The sequence below is a fragment of the Cryptomeria japonica genome, chromosome 4, assembly GCF_030272615.1.
Source record: "Cryptomeria japonica chromosome 4, Sugi_1.0, whole genome shotgun sequence".
Classification (NCBI taxonomy): Eukaryota; Viridiplantae; Streptophyta; class Pinopsida; order Cupressales; family Cupressaceae; genus Cryptomeria; species Cryptomeria japonica.
This window is the reverse complement of record NC_081408.1, coordinates 150,750,085-150,773,277: the sequence shown is the minus strand read 5'-3', so window position 1 is coordinate 150,773,277 and position 23,193 is coordinate 150,750,085. Positions and strand designations below refer to the sequence as shown.

At 33.8% G+C, this 23,193-nt stretch overlaps 2 protein-coding genes across 10 annotated transcripts in view; one reads left to right on the top strand and one right to left on the bottom strand.

Moving 5' to 3' along the window:
• The window catches only part of LOC131037773 (uncharacterized), a 51,252-nt gene that overhangs the window by 13,480 nt on the left and 14,579 nt on the right, over positions 1–23,193 (top strand). The window contains exon 4 of one of the 9 annotated variants that reach the window (XR_009372268.1): positions 13,996–18,973. The exons of the other annotated variants lie outside the window; for them this stretch is intronic. The gene's annotated coding sequence lies outside the window, so the exon portion shown is untranslated. Of the gene's footprint in view, positions 1–13,995; positions 18,974–23,193 lie in introns of those variants that run through there. 9 annotated transcript variants of the gene reach the window in all.
• Positions 1–23,193, bottom strand: part of LOC131037772 (putative disease resistance protein At5g47280) — a 43,619-nt gene that overhangs the window by 13,655 nt on the left and 6,771 nt on the right. The gene's annotated exons all lie outside the window — the stretch shown is intronic.

The following is a 23,193-nucleotide window of genomic DNA, read 5'->3' as shown; positions in this document are numbered from 1 at the left end:
ATCTTGGATCTTGGAATTTCATTTAGTGTAAAAAAGTCCAGTTATTTATGTTGTTGTCTTGTCTATGACTTCTTAAGATATGGATGTTATATTATTCTAATTTATATCTCTGTCTACTTATTTTCTTTACTATGTCCTCTAGGGTAAAAAGAATACATTAAGATACATTTGGGGTACAAATCTCCATATTGTAGTTTCTCCTTAAATTTTGTTAATATTTTGGTTCCATTGTTGGGACGTTAGAGTGAATAATGAAGAAAATTTTTAAGAAAGAAGAGATTTGAGCTAGCTAGAAATTGATTTTCTCTAGATCCTCAGGGAAAACCTCTATGAGAGGGGGTGGGCAATTAGCGGATGGCGAACGGAAAGGGGGTGGCATCTAGAAGGATCTATTAAAAAGGTGCAATTGTTCATATTCTTGAGGGTAGAAGGCTATATGCATGAAGATATGTAGAAGACCAAAGTATAAGACCACGAGAAAAAGAAAGAGTAAGAATAAAAGAGAGACCATAGAATTGATTACAAAAGAAATGGGAATGAATTCCAATGAGAAGAGAAAAATAGACTCAAGAAAGGGAAGGGAGACACTATAATAGATTAAAAGAGATGGAAAAGAAGTATAAGGAAAGAGTTGACAAGTTGATGGAAGAAAAATTCAAAGGGAAGAGGAAGTGTGCCGAGGATGGTGTAGTTGAGTGTTTTGAGGTGGGTGTACAACAAAGGATAGAAGAGGAAAGGCAAATATACTAGAAGCCAACATTGCCATGGAATAAGAGAAGAAAATTATTAAGGAATAAAATGGAATTGTGGAGGAAGTAGCTTGATCTTATGAAAATATTAGAGATTTAAGATTTGGTGCCAATTACTAATTAAGCATCGACTCAAGAATTAGAAATATATTATGAATGGTTACCGCCTATAGAATAGGATTCATTCCATATGCCAATTTCAATTGATAAAAATACAACAAATGAAGAAGAATCTAGGAGAAGTGAATAAAAACACAATTTGTAGATAATGTATATACAATACATTGGATAATATTTGAAGTGATAATCATTCTAGAAGCAATACACCTACAAATTCAAATCACTTTATAAACCAGGGAGGGAACACCTCTGATGAAGAGGACACCATGGGGAGCATGTTGAAGATGCCCTTCATTGAAAAAGATACAAGTAATGTCGTAGTCTAACATATATTCTTACTAGATAAAATTCGCAGTCTCTGAACAAAACCCGACATAACGTGAAACTATTTAACTTTGTTGGATCATTGAGGGATGAACCATTGAAGTGGTGTCGCAAAACATATCCTCTGAATGACAAGGAGTGGAGTGAAGTAAAACAAGTATTTTGGAGAATTGTGATAGTCCAACATTTGGATGAAAGAAGTAACTAATTTATGAGAACTATCCTAGCAGAAAGGAGAATAAATTACTAAATTTGATAGAAGATTCAAGGAAGTCACAAGAAGATTGGAGGATCCTCTTAATGATAAATAAAAGATGTACTGATTCATTTTGGCACTAACATTGGAGCTGCAGATGGCCCTAGAAGGTAGGTTCTTTGCTACATATTTTAAACTGGTTACACTAGCTTGCAAGATAGAAAATCAATCATGGCACAAGGTAGAGAAAGATAAGAAAAGTGAGAAGATTGAAAAATTACAATTAGAATTCAAACAATTGAGGTTGCAGTAGGAGATCATGAAGTAGAAGAAAGTGTTGAAAGATCAAACATTTAGTGTTCATATTGCAGTAGAGAAGGTCATGTACAAAATTAATATCTTAAAAAGATTAAAAAAAGTGGGCAATGCCCTAATGGCTGACTTTTGGACAATAAGAAAGCCTAATATTGTATACTATGGCACTTGTGGATAATGAGATGATCACGAGACAACAAATTTCTCTTTCATTTTATTCTAGATGGAGGAGGATCCCAATTATGATAGAGACTTGGCATATAGGAAAGGACTAGTAGAAAGTAAGTTGTATGTGCACAAGATTGGATACACAATACATCTATTAAAATATAAAACCTTTTAATAACATGCCCTGCCATGGAAGAATAGGTTGAGGCTAAGAAAAAGGAAAGAGGTCTACCACTACTTGTTTCAATAACAACAAAATAGGCCATTATAAAGTAGAATGTTAGGGGGGAAAGAGGAATAGATGTAAATTTTGTGGTTAGGAGGATCATGATGTATTCACTTGTGAAAAAGTAAGGCAACATTATAAAAATATAGTGCTAGGAGCACAAATTGAGTATCCACAACGTGTAAATGCACTTGAAGGAGCCATGCTCCTTTGAAAAATACCTAAAACACAAGAAGAAACAAGGAGATTCCACATGGTCGAGAGAGATGACAAATGCACATCAAATGAAAGGAATACAAAAGAATCCTGTGAGGATTCCAAACCATACAAGAAAAGAAAAATAGTATTACTTACTAGATAGAGGAAAACTACTGGAAAGAAACCAATAGCCACAATTGAGGATAGTTTGGAAAAGGAAGAAAAGCTTCGACCCACTAAGAAACAACACGATCAAATTACCGAACAAAACTGAATGATAGTATAATACGAATAAGCCAAATAAAGAGAACAAAATGGGTATTTTACTAGATAGGAGGTCAAGATTGTAAAATAGATGGATCAAATGGTTGGATAGCATCATTTGCTAGAACAAACAAATAGTACCACAAGTTAGATGGGTCGATAAACATTGGAAGACAAGACCTATTATGAAATTGATCTTTGGAAGATCAATAGAGTAATGGTGGACCTCAAAGTGAATGTCAACTTGTTGCCAAAAAGAATATATAAGCATCTAGGGAAATCAACATTTGAACCTACCCCTTCCAACATTAGTCTAGCAAACGAAACTAGGATGAAAACTTTGGGAACTTGTAGACATGTTGAGGTAAAAATTCATGGTATCAAAAAAATTGTAGATTTTTCAGGTAGTAATTAAAAGAGAAATATTTGTTTCATTTTATGCATTACTAGGGTCAAAGTGGTTTGTTGATACAAAAAGAGTAATTCAGATGTCTGGAAAAAGGATATTTCATTTGTAGATAGCCAAAGGATAATTTAAATTCCTTTAGGGAAGAGTCCAAAATAAACCTATGAGGAGGAAGTTAATAAAACATATTACGAGGATGGTGATAGGAAGTTTTACACCATTGCCAAATTGTTCACTACTAGAAGCGAAAAAAGACGTAATTTTCAAGGGAAAATTGAGCTCAATGAAATAGATGGGACAACAGATAACCATAGAGTATTGGAAGCTTAGATGAATAAAGAGTCAGAGGTGTGCTCCCATAGGATCTTTGGATCTTGATGCATATTCATAATCAAAAGGATAGTTAGGGATGAGTCACTGGAAGGAGAACCTAATGTAGAGGATCACACATCTAAGGAAGATTCCCTGAAGGAAGACATCGATGAGGAGGATGTATTGGAAGACATTTGTACTAATAACGCTCAGTAGGAGTGACCAATAGGAAGCAACTCATCCGGTTTGGACCACTTACAAGAGGCATGCCGCACATCACACTGGGTCATGCCACATAAGTGGGTTACACTTTTAGTCATGAACAAAACTTGTTGATTGTCAAAAAAAAAAATTGTAAGGCCCTTCGAATGAAGGGGAACCTTTGCTCAAAAGGCTTTTGGTGTTTGCTTGAACACCCCCTTCATACATACGTGCCTTAACATGGAGAGGTTCATTTGAAGATTCTATTGACCAATTGTTTTATTATTTTATTGGTGTTTAAGGGGGTTCATTCAAACCCACCTTCATTTGAATCCACCTTCATTCGAACCCCCCTTCGTTTGAAGGTATTTAGAGGTTTTCATTCGTAGCCCCGTTCATTCGAACCCCCTTATTTTGCACTTTCCGCCCTCCATATATAATTTTTTATAGATTTATGTCTTTCGAGGATCAATTTTAGGAGCAACATGAAATCAAGTTGAAAAACCCAATTGTAGGATCATAGTCCTTGAAATGAGCTCTCCAAGAAGAATATTTTTAATATATATTATAATTTTATTATGATTTTTTTTTAGTTTTACTAAACATAGTTTTTCAACAAACATCAACTTCTTTGTTCCACACGTGGAAATATAGTAAATTATTTAATTTTATTTTTTTTGAAAAATATCCATGTAGTAGGTATTGATATCTTTATGTAAACATTTTTTTTTCAATTTCGATACATAAAGAACAAGTTATGTGTGACTTCATACACCTATGTTTAAATTACAATTAGTTCAACTTCAAACTTAATAAAAAATATGTAACAAAATGTAATGAAACCAAATGCAATGAATAGATATCGGTATTGGTCACTCATTATTGGAGTGACCAATAATGAAAAATATGTAACAAAATGTAATGAAACCAAATGAAACCAATTGTCTTAGTTGATCCAACCCTGCCCCAATCCAACTCTTCCAATGAGAATAAAGGAACCAAGAAAGGGAAAATCGTCCCAGTTGCCAAAGGCAACCTAAACATTATAAAGGAGAATAAGAGGGAAAAACTAGTCATCTAATAACAAATCCTAATTTCAAGAAGATAAAGTGTGAGCATTGACTCGTTAAATCCTTCTATAATTTCAAAAGCAACAGTGACCTAATCCCAAATATTTAAAACGATGATCATTAATTGTATCTCATGGAATATAGGGGTCTTGAATCCCAATATAGAAAGTACATCATCAAAAGATTTGTGAACAATCATCATGACAAGGATGTTATTATGTTCAAAAATTAAAAGCTAATGTTTTCACACTTGAGACTAGCTTAAAAATGTTCTAGAAGGATGCCATGAAAATTGTGATCAAGCATGACATAGGGAAAGGAGGTGTTGCCCTGTTTATTGCTAACACATGGGTGGGCGATGTGAAGTAGTTTGATTCTTCTCCTTGTAATAGGTACACTTGGGCCAACATAGATAAAGGTGAATTAAAATTTGGCTTGTGTTTTGTTTATGCCCCCAATGACAATAGGGATAGATGTGACCTTCGGTAGTGGTTATGCAACCTACCTAATATCCCATGGTTGTTAGACCTATGGTGATTTTAATATGGTGGAGAACAAGGAGGATAAAATTGGCGATCTTGCAATTGGTTGGAAGGAGAAGGAGAAGCATTTTTAGCATTAAATAAAGGCCAGGCTAGATCTTTTTGACGTTAATGAAGGAAAAAGAAGTCAAAAACCTAGTATGTGGTACACTGTGTATTGCCCAAAAGGGGTGCAATAGGATTTACCATAGGTTGGACAAATTCTATGCCAACAAATACTTTTATATTTTAGAAGCTAAGAAGGGTGTGGGATTAGCAAGAATATAACCTTACAACCTCTCTAATCACCATTTTGTGCTAGCCAAGGTTGTTATTAAGAATACAATTGGCAATATCAAAAGAGAGAATGAACATTTTATGCTAAAAACTCTCCTACTAAGGGATGAGGATTGTAGGGATGTCGTGTTCAATCTTAGAGAGATTAATAGATAATTATTGAAGGCAAATGAATTTGAAAGATGAGAGAATAATATTAAAGGATGGAAAACTATTTTCCAAACCATTGGTAGGCAATATATTCTTAACAAGAGGAGAACTAAAAGTAATCTATAGGACAATATTCTCAAAGTTGAAAAAGATATTAAGGATGAACCCAATTGTATCATACTTAATGAACATCTTACTCTAGCCAAACACTTTATTGGAAGGTTATAGTGGTACAAAATCCAAGGATTAAGGGCTAGATCCAGGATCAATTAGTTAAGTAATGGTGATAGGGGGAATAAATTCTTTTTTAGATATTCTAAAAATAAAAAACATCGAAGAAAATATTTATAGAATATGTAGTGAAGGGGAGAGTTATACATCTATGGATGATATAAAGGATATTTTTTTGTATTCTATAAGAATCTCTTTACCTTTGAAGGATTTCAAGCATGTAATACTCACGCTAGATAAGATGCAAAAAAATATGATACCTAGGAAGATTGACAAAGAGGACTATGAGGATCTGAGTAAATAGCCATCTTATCTTTGAACAATGATAAGTCTCTTGATGAGGATGGATTGCCCATTAAACTCTACATAGTCAACCTTGATTGGATTAGTAAAGATTTATTGCTAGTTTACAAAGAAGCTCTGCTATTTATAGTACATTAGAAAAAAGAATGGACAAAGCATCAATAAACTCCTATCCAAGGATGGTGAGAAATCCATGATAAAAAATTGGAGACCTATCACTCTCCCCAATGTGTCATACAAGATATTGGTGAAGGTTCTGACAACTAGGGTGACTGAGGTTTTACTTGAATTTGTAAATAACACTTAAACTAGTTTTGTCAAAGGTAGGTATAATCTAGACAACTTGATCACTAGTTGGGAATCAATGCAATGGGTTAGAACATCTAAGTTGAATGTTTCCATGCTTCTCTTATATTTCGAAAAGGCATATGACAGAGTAGAATGGTCTTTTCTTGTCATGATATTGGAAGCCTTGGGGTTTCCAAAGGGGTTTTCTAATATGGTGAATATGTTGAATATTGCCAGATGCTAAGAGGATGATTGAATCAAATAATACTTAAAACTTGATTAGTTTAAACCTTTAGTACAATATTCATTTCATCCATGATATGCATGGAAGTAAATAACAAAACCTTCATAAGCAACCACAAATGTACACCAAAATTTTGATGTTCAAAACTCCAATAGGGAAAAACCGCGGTGAGAATCTTACTCGCAATATAGATATCAATATTTACAAAGATTAGGCCAGGTTAGGGAGCTCACTACTCCAAACTTGCAAGCTAAGGTGCACCACCTTAGGGAAACATACAAAAAGGATTGCAGAAATGAAGATGAATTCATCAAGGAAAGATACACAGTCTCCAAATAATAAATTTCGAAAGATTGAATTGACAAAATATTGCATCTATCAGAATGTAGATTATAGCTCACAAATTAAAGTACATATGAACCATCCTTCATCTTCTATTTAGTTCCACTCTTAGATCACTGTATATCTTCACACAATGTCTACAAAAATCAATCTTTACAATGATTATGTCCTTTATATACTATCTGCAATACTTAGAACACTAATAGGTTGGCGAAGAGTAGATGAAACGTGTAGAAGCAATTATCGATCTTAATAATAATCTCTAATGAAAATCGACAAGGAAAAATAAACTCGTAGACTCATCTCTTTGTCCTTGCTGAAGAAATAACTGTGAATGAAGCTTACCAACCTTGGACCTGACTCAACATCATTGTCTTCATACACATTCTATGAGCTGGCTAACTAAGTAAGGTGAAACTCAATTGAGTCAATTTCTTCCTTGAACTTCTTAGTGACGACTAGCCATCTTAGACAATATTGATATAACCAAGCAACATCATCAATGCATGTTCGAAAATTATTTCTAGGCAACCCCTTAGCCTTTGATGTGCCATTCTACATTTCCCCGACAACTTGCCCTACATACATTCTTATGTAGAAGGCACATTTTCTTCAGAATCTCTATCACCAATACCTTCCAAAAACGTTCGTTCATCAAGAATTTATAGTAAAATATTTGAAAGTAGATCAACAACATAATGAGGAACCAATTTGTTTTAGATCAAATAAATATTCAAATCTTGTTCAATAATCTCTTGATCATAGGAGGGCACTCCAAGAAATAAACCACCTATATTCTTTAGATCATCTAGGGTATTCAAACATATCTAATACCATGTTCGCTTCAAGGGAATCTTCACCATGAGATGAGGTGAAACATACCATTTCTTCTTCCTCAAATTCTATAAAATCTTTTTGTTCATCATCCTTCTTCGATGCCTCTTCATCACTTTCCACAACTATGGTTTCTATTCTATTATTCTCAACAAAAGGCTCATGTTAAGATTTCATCATTTTGGGAGAAAAGCTAGATGTTTTTGTAGGAGAGAAGGATGGTTTCCTAGTTCTTTTCACCTTTGAACTATGTCCACTCAACGACATACTTAATTCACCTTCTTGTCCCAAATCTCTAATATTTATATCACCACTCATTAATTCATCAAATGTCCCACACCTTTCTTCACTTGAATCCATAGGCAACTTGAGAATTTTCTTTGCGAGTCTCATGCACTCACTTTCAGATACCTCATAGGAAATATTGGAGACCAATGTTGTACTACTACATCCATACAATAGTTGTCCTTATCCACCATGAAAGTAATCTCTTCTCTATACAAATCCACAATCTTCAGAGTAATCGTATTTTTGATAATCAACTTCTTTTGGAGATTATTGAAGAACTTACAACAAACCTCACTATTGTCATTCAAGTTATCCAAATATTCTTTAATATAAGCACCAACAATCTTGCCTCTTCTCCATACAACTTTTTTCTATCCAAATAATACATTAAGAAATAAAATATCAAAAAAACAATGAGAAACCCATATTGGAAGGGGTACTTCCCATCCTTTATCATTTGTAGATTCTCCATCAACTGAACTCTCAAGAGTTCACACAAGTCACACTCCCTTTTCTCCTTCGCCATTTGATAAGGAATGTACACAATCATAGAAAAGGTAGAACCCTCCATGTTTCTAAAGTAAATTTTGTATGAAGTTTCCATACTATCAAACCTCACACCAAGATAATTTATTTTGCCAATTCAAAGAGCCCTCTCGTTAGACACAACCCCAATAAGCCTTGTGACCTTTTCATTCTTTATAGTTTTCATAACTAGAGCCTTTGTATAGACCAATTACATCTCATAGAGCATCTTTTGAAATCAAATATGATTGATCCAACCATAAGAAATTTCCATGAATTCTTATTAATTCTACCCTTATCAATCCTTCTTCTGAAAAAACAGAAAAATTACTCCAAGTATCTAACATTATATGCCCTAGGTTTCCAAATCCAAGTTGGAGTCTCAACATGCCACCAGGCAGATGAATTCTTCTAAAACTATTGATTTTTTCATGATCATATACATCCAATAAAACATGAATGTAATAGTGAATATTATCCTTATAAATAACATTGGTGAGAACCAGAGAGAAATTGCCAATAGGGTCTTCATTTGATGGTTTGAATGGGTGTTTCATGAAGACTGGTTGAGATTCATCCATACTGCTTACAATATTTGCCATTTTTAAAATGAAAAAGACCTAGAAATACATCTGTTTAATTGTAGCAACATTTTATGCTTGAGCTGATCACCTTTTTTGCATCCAACCACTCCTCAAATTTGTTGGTGTTCATAAGGAACCCAAAAAGAGACATTTATATTTGTCAATTTTACCTACGTAGGGTTTCACTGAATCGATTGCACTTTAGCAAAAAGATGATACTCTATTTCTTAGAAAACAACAAATACTCTGGACCAACTGAACAATCTGAAACCCTCTAAAAATCCATTCCTAATCTCTATCATGTTGAATGAGGTGGTACAAGGTATTTTAATTCACTACTCCCCCTTAGAACATACACTTCTACCTAGCTTTTTGATGAATCAACCAACACCAACTAAAGGTACAAATCCATCCACTGTTATAATCAAAGATCACTAAGACGCCGGGGGGGGGGGGGGCACGGCGCACGTATCAGTGATCTACCAGAAATTGAAACAACAAACTTATTCTTTATCCACCGGTTAACAATGCATGATAGATAAGAACATAAACATGTAACAATAAAAACACAAATCCACAACACCAGAATTGTTACGTGCAAATCCAAAAAGAGAAAAAACATGGTGGGGCTGGAATCCACAATATTCATATGCTATGGCCAAGAGTACATAAATATTACATAGATACGAATGCACTTGCATTCAGGCTCACTGCCTAGAGCTCATTGCTCAATAAATTTTCCCGGAGGGCTACAACCCTCAAGGAAGTTTCACTGACTTACAATTTGTTTACAATGTGTAAATACAATGAAATGAACTCTTTATCAACATTTGACTATGCAAAGATGAGTTCTAGTTAGGCTTTGAATCTCTGACTGTCTCTGTTCTGCTAAATACTCTATCTTTGTCAGCTACCGATTGGTCTGAAAGAAAAATGTGCATGTGAAACAACACTCAATCGCACCAAAACGGATCACCACACATACAAGACACCGAAAATCAATCGCTAAAATAATCTTATATATTCGGTCTTACCACAAAAACAATCTCCTTCAAGTCGGCTTCAATCATGAACAAAACATAGCACCTGACAAAAAGATTATAACCACATGCTTCCTAAAGGTCTTCCATATCATCAAGATCACAAAAATAATCACCAAAAACATCGTAATCACCAGAGATCATTCTGGATCAAAGCATTACTGAAATATCCTATTTCATCGGTTAACTGTCTACTGGTTACCTCCATATTCTGGATAAGTTGGATCACAACTACCAGATCAAATCATCACGAAGAGTTGCCATCAATGACAACCTTGAACAAATAATCAACCATTGAAAGTCTCCCAAAATCATCGGATGAGTGTCAATTGCCAACATCGACATACATAACTGTTGTCTTCTCTTTTCTATTTCACCCATTCCATCGTCGTCTTTTTCCTTTCTTCGTTAAGATCAATCTTCTTTATTGGACTAGTAGACTTCTCATTTCTTCCTTTGTAGAATTTAACAAAGTGTCCAAGTTTGTTATAGGTTATAGCATACCAAATCTCTTCATGGACGATTTTGATTCATTCTAGTATTTCCACTCTCACTTGTTTTAAAGTTATACCTACACAAAGTAGCCTTATTCCATATTTGTTGCAACTATAACCATATCCATTGAATCTTTGATGAGTCCTACCATAACTTGTATTTTTATATCTATTCTAATTCACTCTACTTCTGCATTCATTTTCTTTATGTCAAAACTTATTGTAATTGTTGTATTGACCAGTAGATGTTTGATTTCTTATACAACTTTTACATTCACTAGCTCTATGTCTAAATTTGTTGCATGAAAAATAGTTACCATTAAAAGATGAGGAATACTTGGTAAGAACAAGAGATCTCTTGAAGTTCTTCTTGTTCCAGACCAAAATGAAATCTTTTTGATCATAACTAGAATCCTTCAATTCATCCTTGACCTCTTCTTTTTCCTTATCTTTTTTGTCAGATGCCTTAGAGATTTTACCCTTTTCAAAGAAAAGTCCACCTTTGTCTTTATTCTTTTTTTGAGCACTGAGTATTACATCAAGCAATTTACTACCACCTCTAATTTTCAGATTTTTTTCAATATATTCCTTTGCATCTTTTAGTTTCTTCTTTAGTTTGGTATCTTCCATTTCAAGATTCATGCATTCTTTTTTTTTCTAATCAAGCATTGTCTCAAACTCATCAATGCCCGTTTTTCCTTTATGAAGAATGTTCCTCAGGTTGGTGATATTTTCCACTACCTTCTTATGTTTTTGTCTACTTTCATACAAGTCAACCAGGGTAGATCTTAATTCTCTATCCATACCAATAAAACCTTCTCAATCACTTTGATCCATAGTTTTCCACATCTTTCAAATCTTACTCAAACATAGTATTCAAATCTTGGATTTACCTCAATGGTTAAACTATTACATTAGGAACCATTCTCTGATACCAATTGTTAAACTCTAGCAAATGCTAAGAGGGGGTTGAATTAGCATATACTTAAAAATTGATGAATTTAAAACTTTAGTACAATATTCATTTCATCCACCATATGCATGAAATTAAATAACTAAAACTTCAAAAGTAGCCACAAATGTACACAATTTCTTAAATGGAAAAACCAAACATGAAAAAGCCACTGTGAGAATCTTACTCACAATGTAGATATCAAATGTTTCCAAAGATTAGGCCAAAGGCCAACAAGCTCATTACTTTGAACTTGCAAGATAAGCTGCACAACCTTAGGGTAAGATACAAAAACACTTCCACAACTAAAGATCACTTCTCCATGGCAAGATACATAGTCTTGAAATAATTTAATATCAAAATATTGAATTGACGTAAAATTGCATCTACCAGAATGCATATTGCAATTCATAGATTAAATCACATCTAAACCATCCTTCATCTTTTATTCAGTTACACTCCTAGATGATTGTATATTTTTGCACAATGTCTACAAAAATCAATATATTGTTTGCATTACTTATAACATCAACATGTTAACTAAAACTAGATAAAACTTGTAGAAATAATTGTCAATCTTAATAATAATCTTCAATGCAAATCTGAAATGGAAAAGAAGCATGCAGATGGCCACACCATGTAAGTGTACCTTCTAGTCATTACCAAAAATCGTACCACATGGAACAGTATGGACCAAACTCCTTAGATTGACCCAAAAATAGAACCTTTTAATTTATATTGGTATACAAAACTCGAAATTCAATCTGGATCACAAACATATTATGTAGACAACCATGAAGTCAACATAAGTTTTCAATAGAATCATGACTGCCATCCTCAACATCATTTGATATATTTCTAGCATAGCCCAGACCAAGACGATGAGTAGTCAGACTATTCATCGAAACAATCACAAGTAGAAGTAATCTCCCTTTGAACCAAATTGACTACATCAATGATCCGAAAACACAACATACCATCAATATTTTTCATCAAGGTCACCCTCTAATAGTTTCCATGTGTCCGTAGATCATGTACACACCCTGTATTGTCATAGGATCACCACAACCTTTCACACAATGTTATGTCACTGGACAAGCCAATGTGTTTTTGTAAGAATTTGTTGAAAATAGCCAAGATCAAGAGCACATTGAATAGCACAATAAGAGAGGGAAAATATTTGATAAGAATAAATAGTATTCTAATCAAGATGCAAAATACGGATCAGTTGGATCATCAAAAGTTACATACAATGTAGATGAGCATGCTTATAAAGGTAAGGCTAAGAGACAAGTGAGAACACAAAGATGACATGTGTCTCAATGAGATGCAAGGATAGGTAAGGATAGGTAGAGGTAGGTAGCAGAAATAATAAAATATTACGCATGATGTGGATCACCCATCGAAGGTGGAATTATCATCCCACAATAAGTGTATATGATAAAGTAACAACAATATCACACCATAAAAGGTGAAATTTCTCCTACATACACACTCCCAATGTATGCACATCCCTAAGTGTCTCATATGCAAACTATGATGTTGTGCATTTACCTAAGTCAACTTAATTAAGGTATAATTATATCCTATATGAATAAATAATTACACCAACACTCCCCCTTAAGAGCAACTTAGGGGAATGCACTTAAGCTAACAATGCAAGATGGGTCCTAGCGACGAGGCCATGTTAGGTACCAATTAGACAACACATTCTATGTTAAGAGAAGCATGCAATATTTTTACTTTTTATCTTGATAGTAAGGAACAATACAATGACGAGTTTAGATGGATTGATGGCTTTCCCTTAATTAAGATTAAAGATCTGAAGACGTTTATAATTAATTAGCTAATAAATCTAATATTCTTGATTATATTTTAAATGTTGGAATATTCAGATTGACAGTAAGACATGGCAAAAACATTTCAAACTCCTATGGTCCAATTGTTTAGAGCCTAAAAATGCTTGTTATAGGTGGTTGTTCTTATTACAAGGATTTCCATACAAGGTGCGACATGTTGATATTGATTGATATTGAACTCTGCACTATTTGGAAGAAACTTGAATGTATTAAGCACAACTTTTTTGAATTGTTTTTTCAAGGAAATATAATATATATTTTTGAATGGCTTATACAATTGGGATTTGAATAATCAAAACTCTTCAATGTAGATTCTTACTAGACATGTTGAACTATTGGAAAAATTTACAATCTTCTCGAGTTATATCTTTCTATTAAAATAATATGGACTACATGGAAGGCAAGGAATGGAGAGGTATTTAACAAGAATAGGAGGGTGCTTACTAAGCCTTCTAAAAGACTTACTATTCTTCATGTTGTTGTGCAAGTTATAGTTACCATGAAATATCCAACTTGAAATTCCTCAAATTGCTAGGGGATGGATTAGTAACAGTGAATAGACAAGACATTAGATATAGGCATACTTGGTCATAAAAGAGCAAAATCAACCTCACTTTTCAAAAGGATCTCTTGGAGTACCATAAGAAGTACAATGAGGTAGTTGAGATAAACAGAGTAGCAGAAAAGAAGGATCACCCCCATGCTTGAATTTATTTCAACTGCAACAAGAATTCAGACACTGAGGAGGTCAAATCCAATGAAGATATCTTTGTGGTCTCCTCTCCTTTGGGGTATTGGGAGTGGAAGAAATATAATGAGAGTAGAGTTGGTTAATCGTATTGGTCTCTGTATGGTTTCTTATATTCAGTTGTTGACATAAAAATTATTGAAATTTTGTATATTTAGTAATCTAGGATCTAATGTAGTTCTCTAGTGAACAAAGTCTATATGCATCCTATGATAAATTGATCCTCATAAATACTCGGTGGTTTTTGTAATGTTTTTTTATCTATATTTAATATATTTTTTTTAGAAACATACATTGATTTACAATGTCACATGATGGTTCAACACACAAAAGAAGTCTATTAGACATTGGGTAGAATTTAAGATCCCAATTAAAGCTAAGTACCTACTGAATTTTTTTTTTTATAGAACATCCCTAAATATGAAAATATATGCTACCAAAAGACAACCTAGACACATGTATTCAATGCTAGGAAGGAAGGTCTAAATATGACGATAGACTTTACATCTACTTCTTTTATTGAACATTGACACCACTAGTGTAAACATGGTAAATCAATTAGGAATGGAGGAGAGAAAACAAAATATGAGATGAGGTAACCCCAAACTTTCTCCATGAATTTTCTTTTATCATGAAGACATAAAGACACATACTATATTGTGAAGCATTAAGGATATTACCATCTCCAACCCCCAAAACACAAAGAATTTCCAAATATGTAAAATGATTAGAAACCCAAATATTTACAAGTAGACAATGTTGCACAACCTAGAAGAATGATGATGAAAGAAAGGATTTAGAGATCCAAATTGAGCAAGGTGAAAGGGATATATAATAGTGTACTAGGCATAAAAGAAAATATTACAACAATCTAGTTAACTAAATGAAACAAACATTGCAGTAAAAGGAGACCCTAAATTGATCAAAATGGGAGACTATTGGGATGAAACGACAATAGAACAAGTACAAGAAAGCCTCTCAAAATATCAAAACTTGTTTCCCATAAATTTCAAAGAGATGAAATAGATCAGAGTAGGCACATTGAAAATCCACTTGAAAGATGTAGCCAGACCAGTCTAGAAGAGACCATGTAGACTCAACCCCTATATGAAGAAGTAGGTGAAGGCATTTAGGTGGACAAGATGTTGAATGCTAGAATCATTAAAGATGTATAAGATTAAGAATAGATAAGCCCTATAATGATTTGACATAAGAAGACGAGAAATAAGGGTTTGTGTGGATTTCCAAATGTTGAACAAAGCATGCATCCATGACCCATTCCCCACCCCATTTACGAAGGAGATCTTGGAGTTAAATGTCATGGGGGAGGTATACTATTTATAGATGAGTTTTCTGGATGCCACTAGGTAGATATCAAAAAAGAGGATCAACCTAACACAATTTTTTCTACAAAATGTGTGTTCTACATGTATATAGTAATTCCCTTTGGGTTGAGGAATGCACCCATAGTATTCAACTAGAAGTTTTCATGGAAAATTGGATAATATAATGACCGCTGAAAGATAACATTGAAGTACTCTAGATGATGTTAGATAGATGTAAAAGAATGGTGATATCACTCAATGCAATGAAATCGATATTTTTAATGCTATTTGGAAAATTATTAGGACAAATCATATGCAAAGAGGGGTTGATGGTAGATCCCATATATCGACACCAAAAAATGCACCTATAATGGGTGGGAAATTAGGGTTTCCAACCTTACATGTATGAAAGCCACTAATTTACCATTATATTCAAAAGAGGATTGAATCCAATAGTTTTAGTCACAAACCAGTAATGATAAGGACTGAAAATACAAATTGGATTCAAGGAGGTCAGTTGATTTGCCCTCTTTTGTGAGTTGAATTGCTGAAATTAGGGAAAAGTGTTGAAAATGAAGGTAAAAATATGGAAATAGTGAGATAGAGTTGTCAAATTGAGGCACGCACTCGGATCCAAGAAATATAAACAGATTCAGACCCGATCTTCGAAAAAGCTCTAAAAATATCGAGATAAGAGCCCTTGCCACTCTAATCCTCCTAACTTTTTGCACACCAAAAGTGGTTGATTCGTCTTTGCAAATAATGCCTATTCTTGTGCCTATTTTTGTGTCTTGTACAATATCCATTAGAATTATTATATGGAAAGGTGTGCATCTATAAATTTTGGAATGCAGCCTCGTGATTAGTTGATTATGGAATTATTATTGTGGTTCATATGAATGTCCTCAAACTCAATAAAGATCATATTGAAAAGGGAGTTAGGAGAAAGGATCTCAATAATCTCAATTTATATTTATCCATAATTTCAAGGTGGCCTTTTTAATCCCTACCTCAAATTGGTTTTTAAAAATTTATTGATTTGCATGCTTGGAAAAAAGTACATAGGCCTCCTCATGGGATTAAAGTAGATTTGCGAAGAAAGGTGAAAGATGGAAAATTTAATGATGGAAATGATAGATTTATGCAGAATTTATTTCTCACATTACAGTTATATAATCATCATTTTAACAATGCAATACTTAATCAATATCAAAGATAACTTAGAAAGTATCAGATAAAGTATTATTTATTCTTTTTATTCTAGTTCATGTTAGCAATCTTGTGGCTACTATTTTTGTAAAATAGAAGGCTAGTGTTTGCAAGTTAAACCCAACACCCTTTTTTCCCTCAAGAAAAATGTTTAGGTATGGTAGTTTTTTGGAGGATTTATTTAGTTACATTCTTCAATAGAATGAAAGAGAAACATTATGAACTTTCCTCATAGTTTATGGATAGCTAGAAAGATGGTAAGGTGCAAGTTGGGGATGTTACAATATAATTTTGAGTCAGAAGCATTCCTATGAGGTGTTTATCAAACTATTTCTAGATAATGGTGAATGACTTGCGTGCGACTAGAATGTGTATAGTGATTAATATTTACCAACACCTTGGGGATTCATGAGCTACCACCTAAATAATTCATTCACTTTCAAAGGTAGGATCATCATAGTCCATGGATACCACTTTCCTCTCTTAAAACACCTAAGATGCAATCAACCGCTTAGCATTCATTATTTTTTATATTCTTCCCTACAAAAATGTGCTACTAAAGGATCCCCTGCTCCACTAGGAGCTAATGTATGCACCTTATAATTATTGCTCGGATAATACCCATCCACTCAAGCCTATGTCCCGAAGAAGAAAATCTTGATGTTTTTCCAACACCCTAACCCTCCTTGCATTAAGGATATCAAAAAATGTATTGCCTTTTGTAGAAGATACCCTTGCCTCTTCCAACGCCAAATTCATGTAAAGGTCCCTTCTATGCCAACCTAAAAAAGAAAAAACTGGCTCAATGACATGAAGAGCCACCTGTAATTATTGATTTGGGCTCCCAATAAACCATCCTTGACCCCTTAAAACATAGGAAAAGATATTTCCTACTCCTCTACTATAAAGAAAACGAAAAAATTGAATAAAGGAAAGGTAGTGAAAAATATGGTGGAAAGTAGCTCTATGGTTTGCATTCCTCATTCACTAGCTATAGATATTTTGGACAAAGATAATGTTAATTTGGAGATTACTATTTCTTTGAGAGAAAGGATATCTATGAGGCTTACCAAAATTTCAATAGTGGACTAGATTTCAATAGCTTTTGAGAAAATAAACCCTTAGGAAGAGAAAAAGGAGAATTCCGACCCTTCTTCCAAAGAAGAAGAGAGTGAAGAGATTGTGGATGAACTAGTAGACATAACCCCTAATAACTCTTTATCGCATTCCCCTTCTTATAATACCCCCTTTGGTTATGCCCTAGAAGGTATAAATATCCTCAAAAACTATAAGGCCAAGGGGGATGAAAAACCTAAAGATAAAGTGATGACAAACATAAATACAAACTAGTAGATTTTATTCGCTAACATAGAAAATCTTAATGCAAAAACTAATAATTTATAAAACTCCATGAAATGTGTGGGATGTGCGAATAGTAGAGATTAAATTACTTCCCTTACAAAGACCATGGAGTATTGTGTGAAGACCAATAATGTTCGCATTCCTACGACAATGTTTGGTTTAGTGACGGTTAAAATATATAGGAAAGATCTAAAAAGAAAGAAAAGCAAGATAGAGTAATAGACTAGAGGAAAGACAAAAAGACAATTTCTGCTATTAGATGGGAGGTGACACTAGAAAATATGGTCAAAGACTGGGACTCAATCTTTTAGAGTCCTATGGGATCTATTTGTTTGCTCTTTTTTATTTGATTATTAGTTATACTATCTAATGTTTCTTAAGTTGTTCTTGGACTATGCTAGTTTCCTGTGATACTCTCTATATCTGTAATTATTATGTATAGTTTCTAGTTTGGATTGTTGGCCTATTTTCTAGGACTCTTGTGGTTTATTTTATATACTTTTCTTGGAAATGTATGGGTTGAGAGCCCTTATCCCACTCACCTTGATAAAAAAATAGTCTACATCATTCTCATATCATTGTCATATCAGATAGCTTAAAATTTGACTAGCTAAATCCATTTTAAAAGATAACAAATGTTGAGGTGAATGTTAGAAACATTTTCATTGGTAATTTATAAAGCACTCTATCACATTCTTCTCTATTCTTTTTTAATTTAGAAGTTCCCAAATTAGTAACTCCGTTTTGATGTAATTCCACAAGAACAAGCGACATGTCATTTACAAAAGACATATTATCAAAGAGATGTGGCTCCAAAGAATATCAATATTTACATTAGAAGCAATTTGGCACCATCTTGCTAATTAATTTCCTATTATAAATATTTGTTCTTATTTAGAAAGACAAGAATGGGTCTTTCTAAGAAAATACATTAACATTTATTTACCTTTGTATTTATAAAGATTATTTTTTTTTATCATTTTGCAAAGAAAATCAATGAATTTAGTTCCAAAATTTTGTAACATAGTTTAAACAAGGATTCATTTTATTGCCATTTGTAAAGTATGAGGGAATGGGGTTCACTAGTTTAAACATACAAACTAGGATATAGACCCATTCACATCAACTTTCATTAGAGAACAACCAATTAAGCCCAACTTAAGATTCTTGGGAGAGAAAGGCACAATGGTTTATTTTTCTCTTTTTTATTTGATATGATTGGATAAGATAGAATGAGAAATCATGGAAGAACTAGGGATTTTGACAAGAAACAACATAAATAAGAACATACATAAATATAATTTAGGAGAGAAGACAAATATAGAAATGTGATAAAAAGAGGAACTTATGTATGCAATCCAGGTCTAAAAGTACCAAACACTATTGATAGGTGCCACTATCTAGGGGGTGTTTTTTTCAGCCTAGGTGTACAGAATCTAGATTAGGATGCTTAGTAGATCATCCTCTCGAATTGTGTGGATCTTGTATGTTTATTGCCAATGCTTTTATTGATGTTAATAATGGTTGTTAAAATTCGAGTAGATGGAAGATTCTCATATATTGATTCAATGCCCTCTCAATATAAGTGTTTTCTCATCGACACTCCCCATTAATTTTGATAACAAATGCTTTAACACCTTCATTTCTCAATTGTTTTCTTATAAATTTAAAATTACCCTTTCCTATTTCTTTTTCCAATTAGCTTTTTGGACCTGCAAAATATTAGTACGCTTCCTACAAAATCACTATCTATAGTGAAAGAAAAGTGATTTTTAAAATTACATGATGTATTTCAAGATAATGAATTTGTTTGAGTCAAAATGAATTATCAATTGCTTAACTCCAACATTAATACAATCTTTGATCACTTTTTCCAATACATGAATACATATGTTTGGGTAACTTTTGAAACATGTGTGAAACATACCACCAGTTCAATCTATCAATCATCAGTGATTTATTTGCATACATCCTGTCATGGATTCCTTCTTCTATTCACTTTTGAACCATGTCTTTTTAAAGTGGTTTCCCAAAAATACCCCTATACATCTCATTATAGGAATAATACATTTGTTTATAGGTAATTTCACCCAAATCATATGATTTGAAACTGATCTCTCTGATCTTCAGATATTCATACAATATCCATATCCTTATCATGTCAATCTCTAATTATTTATTCCATGATATCTTTTCAATTTTCTCCAATCTAAATTATGATCTTCTCATTCTCCTTTAATTTCACTTACTACAATCTATTAAGGAGTTTCCCTTGCCTACAATGATTAAATTCTAGATCTTATTACAACATCAATTCTTCTCAAATATTCTATCTTTTCTACCATTTTTGTAGGTGGATATAGATAAATCAAACACATAATATACAAAAATATTAAACATAGCTTTTTCCTCAAATTGCTAGAAATGCTACAATAATTGACTATTTACTAATCACTTTATTTTTTGATCAATTGATCACATGATTACATAATGTTAAAACTATTATATTTACCTCAACATGTAGATTTGTTGTGATTATTTTAAGGATTTGGCTAACATTACACATTAGGAATATTATAAACTAATATTCTTGGTATTTTTCCACTTCTATAAAATACTTAAATAATCAATTACTAATTTTAGTTATGGAATAAACTATCACATTGTAACACTCCCTTCAATTCTTAAATTCTATATTATATCTTGAAATTTCTCCATAGCTAATTTTATTGTCAACTAATATTCATATCTATAAAACGTTAATCTTGGAGTATTGTTTGTGCAACTATCCAATCTTTAGTGAAGATCCTTTATTATTTAATTGTTTGAAGCAAGTGATGTGTTTCAAGGTATTGACTTCCTTTCAATCAAAATAAATTATCAACCACTTTTTCAGAACATCCAAATATTTGTTAGTTCATTTTTATTCAACATGTGAATACTAATGTTGATATAACATTTTGAATATACATGGAAGCTACCACCAATTAAATTGATCAATCCATCCAAAAACAAAATTCATATAATTTGTGATAGATTTCTTCTCTCATTTTCCATGCCATCAAATATTTTTAAAATGATTTCCCAAAAATACCCTTATGCATCTCCTTCTCATGAGAATAATCAATTTTTTCTTTGCATGACATTTTACCCAACATCTATGATTTGATAGAGATCTCTCTAATCTTCATATCTTCCTAAACTTTTTGTCATTATCTTCTTGACCTTGCCTTTCTTTCTTCCATGATCTCTTTTTTTATATTAAAATCGAGTAAAAACAAAAGGATCACAGAGCGAGAGGGGGAGGCAGGGCCTCAACCCACAAAATCAGTAACCAAAAAGTACAACCAAGAAAAAAAACCAACTCTAGGAGAGATATCCAGTCATAAACAACGACAGAAGAATCAAGAGCCCAACTAAGGGAGAGATCTCCCAGCATAACAACATGATATTCAAAAGAGTACTGGGTCAACACCATCCGAGGCAAATCACAAAAAAAGAACCGATAAAGATACGAGCAGCCAAGACAGGGACTGGATCCTAGCAAAATAGGAAGGGACCAGAGCGAGTCAATGCAGGATATCATTTTGATTTTCAACCCAGGCGGTCCATCCAGTAGGACCTTCCATCCACACCATGTCCCTTCGATCTTGACTCTGGGCCAACATAGCCACTTGGGGGGGAGGAGCCATGCCATTGTCTTGGATTTCCTTCTTCAGCTTCATTAGGGCATTGTCAAAGGAGGTGAGACTCTCAGTGCATCTCATCCACTCAAACCTGCCACGCATCTCATAAACGAACATGGTAGCAGACCCATCCTTGAGGAATCTATACAACTTGTTTCTTTCGATGCCCGTGACTATAGACACCCGCACAACAATATCGTAAAAAGTGAGTCTTTTGAAAGTCTCAGTAAGGATCCTGGAGCGATCCTGAAATCGGTCCTCATTCCTAATCTTCCAAAGGTGCCATAAAATTTTAGCAGAGAGGATAGACCAAAGAAGATTAGTATCCTTTTTTAATCCATGAATATATCCAATAATGATTTCCATAGTATTAGCACTAAAAGGTACCACAAAACCGAACATAAGCCAAATTTCTTTAGCAACAATGCAATAAAAAAACATGTTTAGATGTCTCAGGAACCTTGCATATAGAGCAAAGATCAGAAATAGAATCATCTTTTCTTAAAGGCAGTCTATCAATAAGAAGGAGCCACTTAAAATACTTAATTTTCGGAGCAATAGGAGATTTCCAAAATTTGTTAAGGGAGGACTGCCAGTGAGGGACATCAAGGTCGGAGTACCAGAGCTGATTAATGTGGGAAAGGATGGAGTGATCACTGGACATAACAACATAGATGTCACGGGCTTTAAGCATATGAAGGGGAGTGCCACTAGGCCATTTGAAGAGCAGGTGTCTATGGGAGTCAAGAGAGCAGTCCTTAGGGAGATTGAGATGGGTATAGACACGTTGAAGCAACTTGTAGGTTCTTTTCTGGGATTGAGGGAGGTCGAAGGTGCTGCTGATTTCTTCCCAAGACATAAGGTCATCATTTTCCAAAATATCAATGAAGCAGGTAATACCCTTATGTGCCCAAAGTCTAGCTGAGCATCCTCGGGTAAGAGCAATTGGCTTGGCGGCATGAGTGAGATTCCACCATATGGACCTCTCACCATGGCCCTGATTATTGGTGTAAAAATCAGTATCGATAAGGGAGCTCCTAACATGCTCCCAGGCCTTCCAAATAGATTTAAAGACAGTAGTGCCCTGCACTAAGACAACAAATTTACTAGCCACAATGTCAGCAAAGGGGAGAGCTTTCCATGACTTAGCAAACCTTAGAACAACTCTCTCATTATTATTTCTAATTAGAATTTTCCAGGGCTCATCTTCGTCAAGGGCATGGAAAGATCCATTTGGCAGCAAGAGAGATCCCTTGAAGTCTAAGGTCTTTAAGGCCAAGACCACCCAACTTTTTCTCAACACGACACCAAGCCCACTTAACAGCATGCTTCTTTCCCCCCCCCCTTGCCATCAGACCATAG